Genomic DNA, 16,431 nt, shown 5'->3' with positions numbered 1-16,431 from the left:
CCCAATGTAGCCCAAATATTCAGGCAGCAGCTCCAGGGGGTGTTTTCCAGCCTTCATGATTCTATGATTCCAAAATCATGAACAATTAACCCACCACTAAACCATGTCCCTAATCTACATCTCCTTTAAATCCCTCCAGAGACTGGGATTTGTGTCTTGGTGTTTCTCCATGACCTTGTCTGGTTTCAGTGGTGCCTGAGAACCTACCAGAGCTGGTTTGACTGAAAGGAGAGGATAATTTAAAGTTACAGAGTGGTTTGGGTTGGAAGGGACCTTCATGATCATCACATCCCAACCCCTGCCATGGGCAAAGACAGCCCATCTCCCCTGGCAGAGCTGGACATAGGGAGGTGTTTCCAGGTGTGACCAGCTTGGAGCTGCACATGAGGCTGAGGAAGGATTGGCACCTGTGCAAGCACAGAATCCTTCTGTGTCACGGAATCACGCAGGCTGGAAAAGAGATTGAAGATCCTTGAGTCCAACCCACATCTCTGCAGCCAGCTCAGGAGGAGCTGCCTTGGGCCTGGCAGGGTGAGGATCTCCCAGGGATAAGGAGGGAGGGCTGATGGCTTCCTGGGCACCTCGCTGTGGTGTCCCAGGCACAGCTGTCCCACCTGGCCTGGCACAAGTGCCAGGGGCTGTAGAGTCCTGGGATGCCAGCCAGGAGCAGGGAACACCCTTCCTTCCTTCCTTCTTGCAGCTGCAACAGCAAAGCAGTGGCAGGGAATTGAGGGGGAAGATGGGTTTTTTTCTCCTCTTTTCATCCTTTCACTGACATCTCCTAGGTCAAGCCTGGCTCTTCCATGGGTCCAGCATTGCCCCAGTCCTGCAGAGCCGTGCCCTGGACCCACCCAAAATTCCCACCAGCGCCACCTCCTCCCAGCTGCTGCAGAAAATCCCCGGCGTCCCTGCTCTGGCCGGGCTCTGCCGCCTTCCCTGGCTCTCCGTACAGTATCTGCCGGCCCCCTCCCTGCTCCTCGGGCTTTGTCAAAGCACATTTCCCAATTAGAGGATAAAAATATTCCATTCCTGACTCCGCGAGCTATCGATTTTGCCTGTAGCTGTGGAGGGGGCGAGGGCGGGCGTGCGCGGGGTAGGGAGAGGTGAAGGGCTGCAGGCACGAAGTGCAGCTGCCTCCCCCCTACCCCTTTATTATTATTGTTATTATTCATCCCGGTGAAAAGCAGCGAGCAGGACTGGTTAGCTCAGCTGACCACTGATAGAGAACAGGGGATCGATACTTAATTGACACAGGCTGGGCAGCCGGAGCAGGGATTGGAGATGGGGGAAGGCTTCTGGGAGGAGGGAGGGGAAGAGGAGAGAAGGAACAAAAGCCAGGGAAAGGAGGAGAGGCAGGGAGAGGGTGGGAGGAGCGGGGAAATAATGAAGGAAGAGGCAGAGGGGACGGGGAGCCCTCGGAGCGCCCCACGGGAGCGCTGCGGTGGGAGCGGTTCCACCCTTGGGTGCGGCTGGACAGGAGAGGTGACGGCGGGGCAGGGACTCTCCGTGGGTACCCACAGCCTCTCTGGGGAGCAGGGCGTGGGCTCTGTGCCCTGTGGGGCACCCTCAGCACAGCAAAGTGCCCAGGGCCAGCGCTGCCAGCTGTCCCTCCTTGCCACCATCACCGGGAGAGGCACGGGCACTGAGTGCTCCACAAGTACCCTCGGGGCACCCGAACAACCCCGGGAACAACCTGCTGGCCTGGGGTCCCTCCCAGCAGCTCAGGGTGCAACTGCACCTCCCTCCGTGTCCCTCCCTTGGCAGTACAGCCTATCCTGTGGGCTGTATCTGCCACTGGAGATGGTTTAAACTCCCCAAAGCTCGTTCTCCTAGCTCTAGATAACGCCTCTAGGAGCTGCTGGAAGGGTGAGTTTGAGCACAGCTCATCCACTGAGGCTGGTCTAGAGAGTGGCAGCCCAGCCCGAGGAAGGGGTGGAACGAGATGATCTTCAAGGCCCCTTCCAACCCAAACCAGGCTGGGATTTTATGATTCCATGACTTGTTTTTTCTCTCATTGCTCGTTGTCTCTCTGCCCAACCCTGCTGTGGAGCTGACAGCTCACAGGACGGGGTCTCAGTGAGGACAGATGTGTCACCTGGTGGCCCTAGTGTCATTCCAGTCCCTTGAGAAGCTTTGAGTGCTCAAGGGAGCCCACAGTGCCCTGATTTCTTGGGAGAAGCCCTGAGCAGGTTGGGGAGTGCACAGAGGCCAGGTGAGGGACCAGAGCTGGCAGCCACCCCCTCCTTCAAGTCACCTTCACTGAGGGCCCCACCAGAGCTCTCTCCCTGGGTGGGGCACAGATTTACAAGGGAAATGTGGACAAGCTGCAGAACCATGAAGGGAATGAACAGGAATAGGAGGTTTGGAAGACATGGCCTTAGAGGAAAAGTAGAAGGCAGTGAGTTCATGTGCTCCAGAAGGGACAAGACAGAGCAGCAAATCCAGAAGGACAGGACAATGGCTGGTTTCTTCTCCATCTCACATAAGGGAGGATAGGAGAAACCAAGCCAGGCTGAAGATGGGCTCCTGGGCAGCAGCCAGCTTCTCTCTGAGGATTTTGGTGGCCTTTGGTGGCCCTGAACATGACTGGGGAGAACAAGGTGGACATTCCTGCAGAACTCCAAGAGATACTGTGTGTGGTATGGAGATCTCCAAAGGGAGCTTTGACAAGAAGAAAATTTCTGAACTTCTCCAGGACTTGGCTACTCCAAAGCACTGGGCAAGACACCCTTGGGGCTTTATGCTGGGCCAGGAAGGGAAAAGCCAAGGCATGTCTTGACCTTCAAAGTCCCTCAGCTGCCCACAGCAGGGGCTGCTCTTCCCTGGGAGCAGAGCTGGGCTCTCAGCCCAAGGCAGAGGCAGCAGGGCTCCTTCCATGGGCAAAAGGCTCTTCATCCCTGCTTGTGGAAGAACAGGGATGACCTTTCCCAAGCCTGAAGGTCACTTTTCTTCCTCTTTCATTTTACTTTGGCTGCTTCCAGTTCTATCACCCACTATCTTCAATGGGACACCCATGCACAGAAAGTCTTCAAAGGACCTTCACCAGCACCTCCCACCACACAACCCAACCGTCCAGGGAGAGGCCAGCTGGCCTTGGGCAGAGCCCAGCAGAGCCTGTGGCTGCCTCCCAGTCAACAGGAAGAAGAAGGCTCTTCCAGGCATCTTCTCCTGCTCAGGTGTTTCAACCTACACAGGACGTGCCAGCCTGGAGACACACCTGGAAGTGCCTGCATGTCAAAGGTCAGACCCTCTTCCCATGGATGTGAAAGGCAGATGTACTTAACTTGTCTTAGCACCAACCAAAAAGAGCTTTGAAAAGAGGGATGGGGTGGTGGGAAAACAGCATTTGGAATTTCCTTGTTGTTTTTATGGACGCTTAGAGGCCCAGCCTGACATTTGCTCCTTGTTCAGGTGTGGGCCCACCAGGCCATGGTGGAGGGAACCTCATGGCCAGGCCTGCCTCGTCACTCTTGATCTATAACACGTCAGCCTTAAAAGGATCCTCTCCATCTCCTTAAACAATGCACTGCCGCTGTCCATCGCTCCCATTAATGCATAAAAAATCATTAGGCATTTCTATGGAGACCCATCGCCATAAACGCAGCTCCAAATGCACTCCGGCATTAAAGCGGCCAAAGTAAACTGAGGCGATTCCCGCGGTGGAACCCTCTCCTCACTCACTCATCCCACCCCAGCCCTCCCCCGGCCCTCGCCGTCTCTCTTCCCTCGATCAATTTTATGGTGCTTGCCTGGGGTTCATTAATGTTTCCGGAATCTCTCTGTGCCCTGTTTAAAAATTCTTAATTAAGCAAGGTTTTTTTGTTTACACTTGAACTAATTACACTTTTAAACCCGACAATAAAACATCAGCTCTGGGCCATTAGGGCCCGCCACGGGCAGGCAATTCAGGAACTGCCATGCTCTGCAAGGAGATAGGAAGGCCGGGGATGCAGCCTAGCTTCCGTCAAGAGGACGCCAGGATCTTCACCGGCTACATGGAGATGGGGGCCAAGGGTTCGAGCAGCCAGATGTCCCCTTCAGCTCTTCCTCGTTCCCCCCGGATGCGCCTTCCCTCCGAGATAAGGCCTGGCAGAGGAGATGGGTGGGGAGGTGTCCTCTCCCAGCCTCGGCATTGTTTGCCACGCTTGGGTTCTCCGCACAGCCGGGCTGTTTTTCCAGAGGTGCGTTGGCCCAGGAATGGGTGGTGGAGGAGATGGAGGCCTGGGAAATGGGCCTGGGGGAGGAGGTGGGCCTGGGATGGCGGTGGTTGGGTTATGTCCAACAGGCCAGGCTGGAGCATGGGTCTGTGCCAAGGAGTGGCTGTCCCAGGTGGCCAAGGAGCTCTCCCAGGTGGCCAAGGAGCACAAGGGACAGAGCTGAACCTCTGGGACATGTCTGTCTCCAGGAGCAAGGGAATGTGACCCAGCCAGGTGTGGGAGCACATCTCAGGAGCTTGGGCTCAACTTCTCAGCACTGCAGAGAACTCTTTTCTCCTGGCTGTTGTCTGCCTTGTGTCCATCCCTGGGGGCAGGAGCTGAGCTGGGGTGCTCAGTCCTTGGTGTGGTGGCAGCTGATGCTGCTGGAGACCCTTTGGGCAGGAGATGGTGCAGCTGGTGGTGGACACAGGGTCAGCGCTGCCCACCACCACATGAATGCCCAAAAATGCCCATGAGCACAGCAATAGGGGTCACAGTAGGGGTCACCCTGCTCTGCTCCAGTCAGGACCAGCAGATGCTGGTCATGAGTTCACCTCCTGCCACAGAGGTGGCTCTCCAGACACCAGCTCCAAACTGGTATTTCCTGCCTTCTTTCTGTGCCATCCAAAAATACCCTTCCTGCCATCAGGAAGGCCCATGGGGCAGGATGAAGTTGGGGCTGGATGAGTTTGGGACACAAGGAAGATGGGAGCATGAAGATGGGAACAGGGCAGGGTTGTTGGGAGCTTTTGGGTCACTTCAATGGTGGCCGTGTGGAGAAGGGAAGGCAGAACATGGCTGGATATGGTCCCTGCACGTTGGCAGCTCTTGGTGGCCTCGGATCCCTGATTCCTGTGAGGCTCTTGTTCTTGCTGCACCCCAACAGCAGAGGGGTGGAAATCCTCCATACCCCACCCAGCCAGGCAGCCTCTTCCAGGTTCTCAAGGTGCCCACCAAGAGGAAAGAGGGAAACCAAGTCCCAATGGCCCAACTTTTGCTCAGATGCTTTCCTGATATCCTCACCAGAGGGGAAAAAACAGAGTTCCAGAACTCCCTCTGCAAAAGCGTCTGTGGCAATTGAGCACCTGGAAAATCCTTCCACCAGGAGAAATTCAGATTGGATACGAAAAATTTATTCACTGAAAATGTGGTTAGGCACTGGCAGAGGTTGCCCAGAGCAGTGGTGGAGTGACCATCCCTGGAAGTGTTCAAAAGCCACGTGGATGTGGCACTTGAGGATGTGGTTCAGTGCAGAAACGATGCTGGGTTGATGGTTGGACTCAATGATTCTGGAGGTCTTTTCCAGCCTTAACAATTCCATGATTTTGTGATTTTGTCTTCCCCGCCCAGGGAACAGAGAAGGGTTTGCAGTGCAATAAACACCCTGAGCAGGACCAAATGCTTACATCCAGCACTGTATCCTGCTCCCCACCTTGCTCCATTCCAAAAGGCTTTTGGAAATCCCTTTTCCTGCCTGTTGCCAGCAGGGAGCTTGGGAAAAAGGTCTCACTCTCACCGAGATCCCTGCAACCAGCCTGCCAGATAAACTCCCCCACACGGTGAGTTTGGGGCTTCAAAGACATTGTTTTTTCCATAGATATTTATTTGAAAAATTAAAATCCACATCTAAAACTTTTTTGGGAAACATTTCATTTTTTAACACAAAAAAAATCCCCCAGACGCTCAAAGGTTTTTCTGAGCCTAATTCATAAATAAATTAGTGGATTTTCTTGGGAAAACGGGAGGAAGACAGGACCAGGATTGTCTGTTCCAACACACAGATCTTTCTTTTCTCCTGTTCTTTTTGAAGCAGAAAGCTTCACATTTTGTGAGAATACATGATTCAAAACCCGAGAAAAAGGGTTGATTCCTTCCTCACGGCTGCCGCTGCCCACGTGAGCTCCCAGCCCTCCTGGCCGGGAGCGGGAGCGCAGCGGCAGCAGCGGGTCAGTCCCTCCTCAGCCAGAAATCCCCCTGGTTTTGGGGTGATTTCCTTCATTCTGGACTCGATCCGTTCGGTGTCAGCCGCTGGTTCCTGTGAAATCTGCCTGGAGCAGTCGCAGGTGATTGTGAGCTTCCCGCGCTGCCCCCGCAAAGGGAATTCCCCGGGAATATTCCCGCTGGGATTTTATCCCGGCACAGCAGAGTCCAACCGTGTCCCAGCGCAGGTGGGAAGGAAGGGAAGTCCCTTGTCCTCCTGAGCCGTGAGAGGAACCCAGACACAGAGCAGGGGAGCAGCTCCCAGGATTCCCAAACCACTGACAGCCCTGGGGAGCAGGACTTGGGGGTGTTGGTGGGTGAGAGGCTCAGCCTGCCCCGGCCATGGGCACTGACCCCAGAACCCCCCTGTGCTGGGCTGAGCCCCCAGCGTGGGCAGCAGGGGAGGGGGGGATTCTGCCCCTCTGCCCCGCTCAGGTGAGACCCCACCTGCAGAGCTGCCCCAGCCCTGGGGAACAACAGCAGCAGGACGTGGAGCTGCTGGAGCCAGTGCAGAGGAGAGCACAGAGCTGCTCCAAGGGCTGGAGCCCCTCTGCCCTGGGGACAGGCTGGGAGAGCTGGGGGTGTTCACCTGGAGAAGAGAAGGCTCCAGGGAGAGCTCAGAGCCCCTTGCAGGGCCTGAAGGGGCTCCAGGAGAGCTGGAGAGGGACTGGGGACAAGGGCTGGAGGGACAGGACACAGGGAATGGCTTCCACTGCCAGAGGGCAGGGCTGGATGGGAGATTGGGAAGGAATTGTTGGGTGTGAGGGTGGGCAGGCCCTGGCACAGGGTGCCCAGAGCAGCTGTGGCTGCCCCTGGATCCCTGGCAGTGCCCAAGGCCAGGCTGGACACTGGGGCTTGTCTGGGATTTTGGGATATGGCACCAGTGTGGGGGTGCATCCCCTCCTCACCCCGCAGTCCCCCTGCAGTCGCAGCTGGAGCTGAGATCTGGCAGACCACGGCCGTGTAACAGCAGCACAGGCAGCCACTGCTCTGTCACACAATCAGGGGGGGTGATAAGGGGACAAAGCCACCCCAGGCTGCTGCCCAGGGTGCAGGAGGGAGCAGGAGGAGAATGTGAGGCTGCTGGGAGGAGGAGGGTGAGGAGGGGAAGGAGGAAGGAGCAGCAGGGAACAGAGTTGGGTTTCCAGGAGGTTCCTCTCAGGATGATTGGCTCAGGGTGCATTGATCCAGGTGTGATCAGAACTTTGTATTTGCTGCACAGGGGAGCAGGAGAGAAGCTCCAAGGGGATGAAAATAACTTTGGATGGGAAATCTGGAGGTGGGAGTTTTCCTGTCCCTTCTATTGCTCTAGATGAAAGCAGAATAACAGATCCCAAATTCCTGGCAGATCCATCCTCGTGCCAGTGTGGAGCATCCCAAAAATGCCAAAAATGGAGAACACAGAGGATCAGTCTCACCAATGGGAGTGCCTTGGATGTCAAATCCAGCCCCCATTCATGTCACACCCTCCCTCAGCACCTTCTCCTCCTCCTCCTCCTCCTCCCAAGCCCTTCTTCACAGACCCCCCCTTCAGAGGACCCAAGCTGAGCCAAGCAAACTCATCACACCTGTAACACAGGTGGGCTCCAGCCAGCCTGGTTAAATCCACATGAGGATATGGAATAAATCATGAGACACCGTGTCTGGATGGTTTGGTTTTCCTTGAGTGCCCACAGGCATCCACAGGAGCTGGGAATGCACAGAGAGGATGGAGAGGAGCTCACCTCCCCCTGCTCCCCCTGCCCACCTCCTGGGAGGGGCCTCTGAGGGCAACAAATCTCCCTGCTTAACTGGGAGCAATATCTGGGGAGGATTTACAGGGGGAAAAATGGCCAAAAAGGTGGAGAAGGGGAACAGCACAGCACTGTGTGGGGTCTGATCCATAGGGAGGAGGATAAGGAGGCAGGAGAGGGGTGAAGGAGCAAATCAAGGCAGGGGAACCACACGGGCACCGTGGCCCTTCACGCCTCTCCTGGCATGAGGAGTGACCCCTGGCTGTCCTGCTGGCTGGGACAGAGGAGAGGGGACAAATCTCTTTGGGGCACGGGTGAGCTGATGCCCCAGCACACTCCTACCTGTCTGCCTTCGTTTTTCCACAATTTTTCTCTTTCCTCATCAAGGCCTGCAGGAAAACTGCTACTCCTGGAAACATCAGGCAGGATTGGCTCTTCAGGGTAGGGAAGCAGGAGGGACAGGATGGGAGCAGAGGGGAGCAGAGGGGAGCAGAGGGGAGCAGGCACGAGCAGCTGCAGGTCTTGTTTTGCCTGGGGAGGGATGCGGGAGGACAGCGCCCTCCTCACGTGTGTCCCCCAGAAATCAGTCAGGAGGCTGCAGAGGGGTTTGAGGTGGCCCCAGAGCTCTCCCACAGCCCTGTCCCTGGGGTGTGTGGCTGAATGGGGTTTGTAAAGGACTGGGGTCAGGAGTTTGCTGGGGTGAAGAACCCAACACTCCCCCCCAGCAACGTGTCCCTCCATGCTCACGCCTGTCCCCCACCCAGACCATCATTTTGGTGCTCCCCTGCCCCATGGGCAGAGTCTCCACCCCACAACCCCTCCAGCACCAAATCCCAGCCCCTAAACAGCCCCCCAGGGCAGGCAGCTTCCCACATCCCTTTCCCCTTCCCGCAGCTAAGATAATGGCCGGAGCGCGGCCACGCTGCAGCCTCCTCCTCCCTCGCCCTGCCCCTGTTTCCATTTTATGAGCTTTTTCTTGCTATAAATATGGTTTTGAGAGCCCATTTATCAGGTCCTGCAGCTCTGGAGTCAGCCTGCCGCGCTGCCCATGACAGGTCAGAATTGACTCGTATGATATTAGAATTGCTATTGATCCCTTCGGCACCTCGCCCTGCTCCCGGCTCCGTGACCCGGTGTCAGGCCGGGCAGCCCCCCCGCTCCGGCCGCCCCACGCTCCCCCTGCCCGCTCCATCCCTCTGCTCATCCCGGGGCCTGGGGTGGGGTCCCTGGCTCCCTGTGCGCCTTCACCCTGGGGGCACCCAGCCCCCGTGTCCCCCCCCCGGGTCCTTTATCCCCCCGCCGCCTCCCCCCAGCTGTTTCCCTGGGGGTGCTGAGCCATCCAGAGCTGCTCTGTGCACAGAGCTGGGTGACTCCCAAGGGAAAACCCCACTCTGGTCTGGGGAATTTTCAAGGCTCTGGGCCCACTGCATGAGGACTTTGGGGTGAGATGGGTGTGGCACCCTAAAAAGGCTGTCAAACCCTCCGTGCCTCAGTTTCCCTGCTTCCAAAGTGAAGTATCGTCACCCCTTTTCCTACAGGATTCCAGACTGAAGGCCACTGACGTCTCATGTAGCTCTAATTGTTGCTTTTATCAACACAGGCAAATGCCACCAACAATTTGAGCTGAATTTCTTTGAGCAGGTTTCTTCCACCCCTGTTTCCTGAGGAATCTGTGCAGCTTCCTACTGCGCTGGAAGCCTTTCAGCAGTTTCCCAAAACACGGTGATTTTCACTCCCAGGTTCCTTTGACCTCCTATCAAATCTCCATCTTTCTTTTCCCTTTTTTTCCCTGGAGAAGGAGCCTGCTTTCTGGTCTTTCTTGGACTGAATGAAGGGCACCAAAGGAAAAGAGCAGGCAGCAGGAGAAACCATGCGGGAGAAGGTCCTTCTCCATGGAAATATCCCCTGCAACAGCAAGATGATGCAGACACTGCAAGGGTGGTCAGGAACAAGGAACATTTTCATGGGAGACAAACTATCCATGGCCATGCAAGACACCAGCCCTGCACCTGGGGGCTGCAGGAGTAGCTGGGGCTGCATCTGTGGTGGGGAGGACATTTCATACCCACACACGGTCATACATGGTCATCCACGATTGTGCCTGGTCAGGGATGGTGGTGAGTGATCATGGGTGGTCATGTGTGGTCATGTGTGGTCATCTGTGGTCGTGCATGGTCAGCCATGTGGCGAGTGGTCATGTGTGGTCATGCATAGTTGGGCACAATGATACAGGGTTGTCTGTGGTCATCTGTGGCTGTGTGTGGCCATGGATGGCAGTGAGTGGTCACGTGTGGTCATACACAACTGTGTGTGGTAATATTTGGTTGTACATGGTCATGCGTGGTTGTGTGTGGTTGTGTGTGGCCATGGATGGTGGTGAGTGGTCGTGTGTGATCATCCATGGTTGCTCATGGTCATACATGATGGTGAGTGGCCCCATACATGGTAATAGAGGGTTGAGTGTGGTCACGTGTGGTCACATGTGGTTGTGCATGGTCACAGATGGGTCTGAGTGGTTGTGCACTCTCATGGATGGTGGCAAGCAGTTGTGTGTGGTCATACAGAGTTGTGCATGGGAATACAGAGATGTCCGTGATCATGTGTGGTTTTGTGTGGTCATGGATGGTAGTGAATGGTCACGCGTGATCATCCGTGGTTGTACATGGTCAGCAATGGCGGCGAGTGGTTGTGTGTGCTCATACAACAATGGTTGTTCAAGGTCATATTTGGTTGTACAATGTTGTGTGTGGGATTGGTGTAGTCATGGATGGTGAGGAATGGTCGTACATGGCTGCACATGGTCATGGATGGTGGTGAGTGGTTGTGTGTGGTCATGGATGGTGGGAATGGTCATGCATGGTCATTCATGGTTGAACATGGTCATCCGTGGTGGTGAGTGGTCATGTGTGGTATTCATGCTAATATAGGGTTGTGTGTGGACATGTGTTGTCGTGTGTGGTCACAGATGTTGTGAGTGGCTGTGCATGGTCATAGATTGTGGTGAATGGTTGTGTGTGGTCATCCACGGTTGCACATGGTCAGCCATGGTGGTGAGTGGTCATGTGTGGTCATCCATGGTTGTACATGGTCAACCATGGTGGTGAGTGGTCAGCCATGGTTGTGTGTGGTCATCCATGGTTGCACATGGTCAGCCATGGTGGTGAGTGGTCATGTGTGGTCATCCATGGTTGTACATGGTCAGCCATGGTTGTGTGTGGTTGTGTGTGGTGGTGAATGGCTGTGCGTGGTCATCCATGGCTGTACAAGGTCACACACAATGGTGAGTGGTCAGACAGGCGAATATTGGGTTGTGTGTGGTTGTGTGTGCTCATGGACAATGAGGAATGGTGGGAAATGCTCAGGTGTGCTTGTGCACAGCCATACATTGTCCTGCATGTCAGTGAGTGGTCACACATGGTCACTCATGGTCGCTCATGGTCACTCATGGTCACACACGGTCCCACATGGCAGTGGTGACATCCAGAGCCAGGCCTCTGTGCGCACAGCCTGGGGCAGGACGTGAGGAGCTGCCGGCTCTCAGCTCCTGGGTGCAGCCTTAGGGATGCAGCAGCCCCGGCTTTCTAAGGAGTTTGTCTCCAGCCAGGATTGGAGATCGATCAAGGGGAAACTCTGCATCCTCCTGAGCAACCCAGGTTTAATTTATGTTTGTCTGAAGGACGCTAATTAAGCCTGCTTAAGAGAAAGTTAACTTTAATACGGTGATCTAGTTGATATTAAGAAGCTGCCAAGGAGAGCTGGAGGCAGCTGATCCAACGTCATTTCAGGATCTGCTCAGAGCCAGGGCAGGGCCCCTCTGCCCCGGGATGCTTCCCACGACATTCCCTGCATCCCACCTGCTGCAACTCCCAGAGAGCACAAAACAAGGACCAAATCTGATCCAACCTGAGCTTATCAAACAGGACCAAAAGTACTTTTTTTTTCAGTTTATCGACAGTTTCCCACTCCCCAGCTCCAAAGAAAATAGATAGAAGTACTTTGATTTGAAATGAAAACTGGTCCGAAATCATTAACAAATTGAAAGTCAAGCAAAAACCGATAGTTCTGGGTCAGGCAGCACGTTTGGGTTTGATTTCAGGCTTTGAGGCACAGCTCGAACATTTTAAGGTCAAACCAAGGGAAATTCTTCCAGAGTCTCTCTGGTGGAGCTGCTTGGCTGCTCCAGTATGAGCTGGCACAGCCGGGGCTGTGCTGGAGCCCCACATCCCCCAGGACGCTCCCATCGCCCCGGGGGCTGGATCCTGCTGCCCTGGCTGGTGTGGGGAGCCCGGAGCTCCCAGGGCTCCCCCTGGTTCCCGGTTCCAGCAGTGACAGCCCCCTACCCACGCCAGGACAGGCCCCCAGCCCCGGGCTGAGCAGCGGCAGCAGCTCGTCGTCCCGGGAGCCCCGTCAGCCGGGGCAGGGCGACACACATCGAGTCAACAAAAAAATCTCCTGGCAGCTCCATCTCTTTTTTTTTTCCCCCTTAAAGCAAACATCTTCATTACAGCTCGGAGTTGTTTAAATAAATGAATTAATATTGACAAACCATCAACGAGGCTAATAAATGATTAGTTAAAGGCATACATACATCACATTACGGTTAGCATTAGCCGGAGCTTAATTACTTGTGGAGAGGATCCCATTAGAGGAGGTGCTACGTCGCCGTCACCCTCCACAGCCCTCTGCTCCCACGGGGCTCCCGTGGCCCTGTGGGACCCCTGGTGACACCGTGGGGCCGTGCCAGGGTGGGCATCACCAGGGCAGGGAGCGGCAGAGGGGCCCAGTCCCCGGCTGCTGCTCTGGGCTCATCCCATCTGTGCAGTGAGCGGGACGGGCTCAGGGCAGAGCTCCAGGCAGGAGGAGTCTGACCCCTGGCCTGGCACGAGCTGGTCAAACACCCAGATCCATGAGGCCTGCGAGGAGAGACACCGGCAAATAAAATAGGCAATAAATAATAATAACAATATCATAAAATTTTCAAATTTATTGAAAACCGCTCCACTCGCCGAATATTGGATTTTTCTATTATTTACGCAGCTGCTGATTTTCTGTAAATATTTAATGCCCCATGGATTTTTTTTTTCCAAAGTACAAATCTGAACAATTTCTAAATTTAAAATCCATCGCAAGGCAGCACAGGGAGGGACTGATCCTGCCCCCCTCCCTCGGTGGGAACCATCCCAGAGCTGGGACTGATGTGCACCCAGAGGTGTCCATGGAAACTCCTGCTGGGGATGTTTGGGGTCATCCTCTCAGCCCTCAGATATCAGAGGGCACAAATGGGCAAAATGATACCTCTAAAACCTCCTGGCAATCTTTCTGGTGTGTCCAGCAGGCTGTGCCACCCATGCCAGGGTCCCCAGGCCACGGTGCTGGTCACACTCGTGGTGTCACTGGGTCGCAGAAGCCAAAGGGCCCAAAAGGCAAAAACTGAGATGAAAGGCAGCGAGAGCGCCAGGCTCACATCCATATGCAATCGGGCTTGGAGAGGTTTGTTAGGACTAAAGAGGCGCTTTCATCCCTTCCCAAGGTGTTGTAATGTATCCCCAGCTGGCTTTCATCTCCCCCTGATTGATACTCAGGGCTCTAATGAGCGTGACGGGAAAAGTGGCCGAGGCAGGGGAGGGGAGGGGGGACACAGACCCCTCTGCAGAGGTTTCAAAACACTTTCCGTGTTGCAGCTAATGAGGGGATCAGGAGAGGGGAGCTGGAGCTCTGCCAAGGAGTGGCGGGAGGACAGGGCTCCTCGGAGGGTCTTGGGTGCAGGGCTGTGCCCACCTTGGGGACACCGAGCCTATGCGGCCATGGGCGACCCCCAGGAGGGGTCACTTAAAGCCAGAGAAGGACTTTAAACCCCCATGGTTCTTGTGACTCCTCCTGTGTTTGTCCCCAATGGCCCCAGTGGTCCCTCTGCCCCGAGAGGGGAGGGTTTGTCCCCCGGTGAGTGAGAGAGGAGCCCCAGGACGGAGCACCCTGTTCCCAGGAAGGTTGGATGCTCAGTAGCCATCCCCCATCCTCCTCCTCACTCCTGGGCTGAAAATCACAGAATCCCAGAAGGATTTAGGCTGGAAGAGACCTTAAAGCCCCTGTTAAATGCCCCTGTCATGGGCAAGGACAACTTCCACTGGGCCAGGTTGCTCAGAGCTCCATCCAGCCTGGCCCTGAGCACTCCCAGGGATGGAAAATCTGGACAAACACTGATGGGACACCCCTGCACCCCCACAGATCCTCCCTCCTCCTGCTCCCTTTCCATTTATGCCACCAAGGGCAGCTTGGTGGCATCCCTGGCTCCTCTCCATGCCGTGAGGAGTCATCAGGACTGTCACCCCCCTCTTGTTCTGGCACCTGGGGTCAGCCCTGCTGGCACCTCCTGCGGGTCCCCAGCTGCATCCTGACACGGCCACCCCAGTGCCACCATCTCTGGGGGCAGGGCAGTGCTGCCACATCCCCACCACTGCAGAAATGGTCTCACTTCCAGCCTCTCCAGCCAGGGAAGTCCCGGGCAGGACCCACTGTGGGATGTGGGATGGATGGGAGCTGCTGTGGTGCGGTGGCACTGCCACGGTTGGGAGCCAGGGGAGCGTCCTGGAGCCCCCCAGCACAAGGCTCTGCTCCCAGGGGACAGATCCTGCCCTCCCCGTGGCAGCTCAGCCCCATACAGGGATGTCCCCGGGGACCCTGTCCCTGTCCTCCCCCCTCCTCTCCCTCCCTGCTCTCCTCCGTGCCGGCGCTCCTGTCCCCGGGGCTGAGGGGCTGCTGAGGGATGGGCCACATGCCAATATGGATCTGACAACGCAGCCTGAGCACGGCCTCTCCCTCCCGCCCATTTGTTTTCCCTGATGTCCAGATGGGTCTGGACCTGTCAGCTCCTCTCAGGAATGTCAAAAATGAAAAAGCGGGCAAAAAATGAGGAAAGAGGAAATAAAAAAAGGGAAGAGGAAAAAAGGAGGGAAGAAGAAAAAAAGGGAGAGAGGAAAAAAGGAAAGGGGGGAAGAGGAGGAAATAAAAAAGAGGGGAAGAGAAATAAAGGAGGGAAAACTAAAGAGGGAAAAATAATTCAGAATTTTTCTGAAATCCCTGAAGTCAGGCCGGTTCAGAGCCTCCTCATCTGCCTGTGGCCACTGCCCAGATCCAGCGCTGGCTGGGATCACCTGCCCTGCCATGCTTGAGGCCACCACACTCACTGCACCGGTGGCCTGTGTGTGTCCGTGTCCCCAGCATTCAGACCTGGCTGTCCCCGGTTCCTGACCCTCAGGGAGGATGAACCCCAGCGGTCCCAGGCCTTGGCCACCTCTCCCATGGAGAGGATCACCTGGGGGGTCCCATCCCCTGGGGGGGGTCCTGTCCTACTCCCAGGGCTGTGACCCTGGCACCAACCCCGATGGAGCCTCCAAGGCCGGGGCACCTGAGGGACACTCCTGTGACAGTTCAGGGACATCCCCTGCCCCAAGTCAGGGACCAGAGTTAGGGCAGGACAGGGCATTTGTCACTGGCCCAGGAGAGAGCCGAGCAGGGCTGCACCCCTGGGGACATCAGGGCAAGGCTGGCATGTCCCCAAGCGGGGGGGGGAGGGGAGGGGAGGGGAGGGGAGGGATGGGGGGAAGGGAAGGGAGGGGAGGGATGGGGGAAGGGAAGGGAAGGGAAGGGAAGGGAAGGGAAGGGAAGGGAAGGGAAGGGAAGGAAGGGAAGGGAAGGGAAGGGAAGGGAAGGGAAGGAAGGGAAGGGAAGGGAAGGGAAGGGAAGGGAAGGGAAGGGAAGGGAAGGGAAGGGAAGGGAAGGGAAGGGAAGGGAAGGGAAGGGAAGGGAAGGGAAGGAAGGGAAGGGAAGGGAAGGAAGGGAAGGGAAGGGAAGGGAAGGGAAGGGAAGGGAAGGAAGGGAAGGGAAGGGAAGGGAAGGGAAGGGAAGGGAAGGGAAGGAAGGGAAGGGAAGGGAAGGGAAGGGAAGGGAAGGAAGAAGGGAAGGGAAGGGAAGGGAAGGGAAGGGAAGTTATAGCAGCTTGTCCCAGGCAGCCAGACTCCTCAAATAGATCCAAGGGTGTCCAGGAGCATTGGCTCCATTGATTGGGAGTGCTCCAGGCTGCACATCCCAGGTATGTTGGGGAGCCAAGCACTGTCTTCCCTCCATCCACTATCCCAGTGCAGTTCTCTCCTCTCCTCTCCTCTCCTCTCCTCTCCTCTCCTCTCCTCTCCTCTCCTCTCCTCTCCTCTCCTCTCCTCTCCTCTCCTCTCCTCTCCTCTCCTCTCCTCTCCTCTCCTCTCCTCTCCTCTCCTCTCCTCTCCTCTCCTCTCCTCTCCTCTCCTCTCCTCTCCTCTCCTCTCTCTCTCCTCTCCTCTCCTCTCCTCTCCTCTCCTCTCCTCTCCTCTCCTCTCCTCTCCTCTCCTCTCCTCTCCCCAAGCAGCACCTGCTGCCCTCGGAGGGGCTCTGGCCCAGCCAGCCCCATCCCTGGACCTGATTCTGCAGCAGTTCAGGGCAGTTGGAAGGGAAAATCAAACCAACACAACCAAAAATCCCCAGCTCAAACC

The sequence above is a fragment of the Prinia subflava genome, chromosome 8 (genome assembly GCF_021018805.1).
Source record: "Prinia subflava isolate CZ2003 ecotype Zambia chromosome 8, Cam_Psub_1.2, whole genome shotgun sequence".
In the NCBI taxonomy this organism is placed as follows: Eukaryota; Metazoa; Chordata; class Aves; order Passeriformes; family Cisticolidae; genus Prinia; species Prinia subflava.
This window is presented reverse-complemented; position numbering follows the sequence as displayed.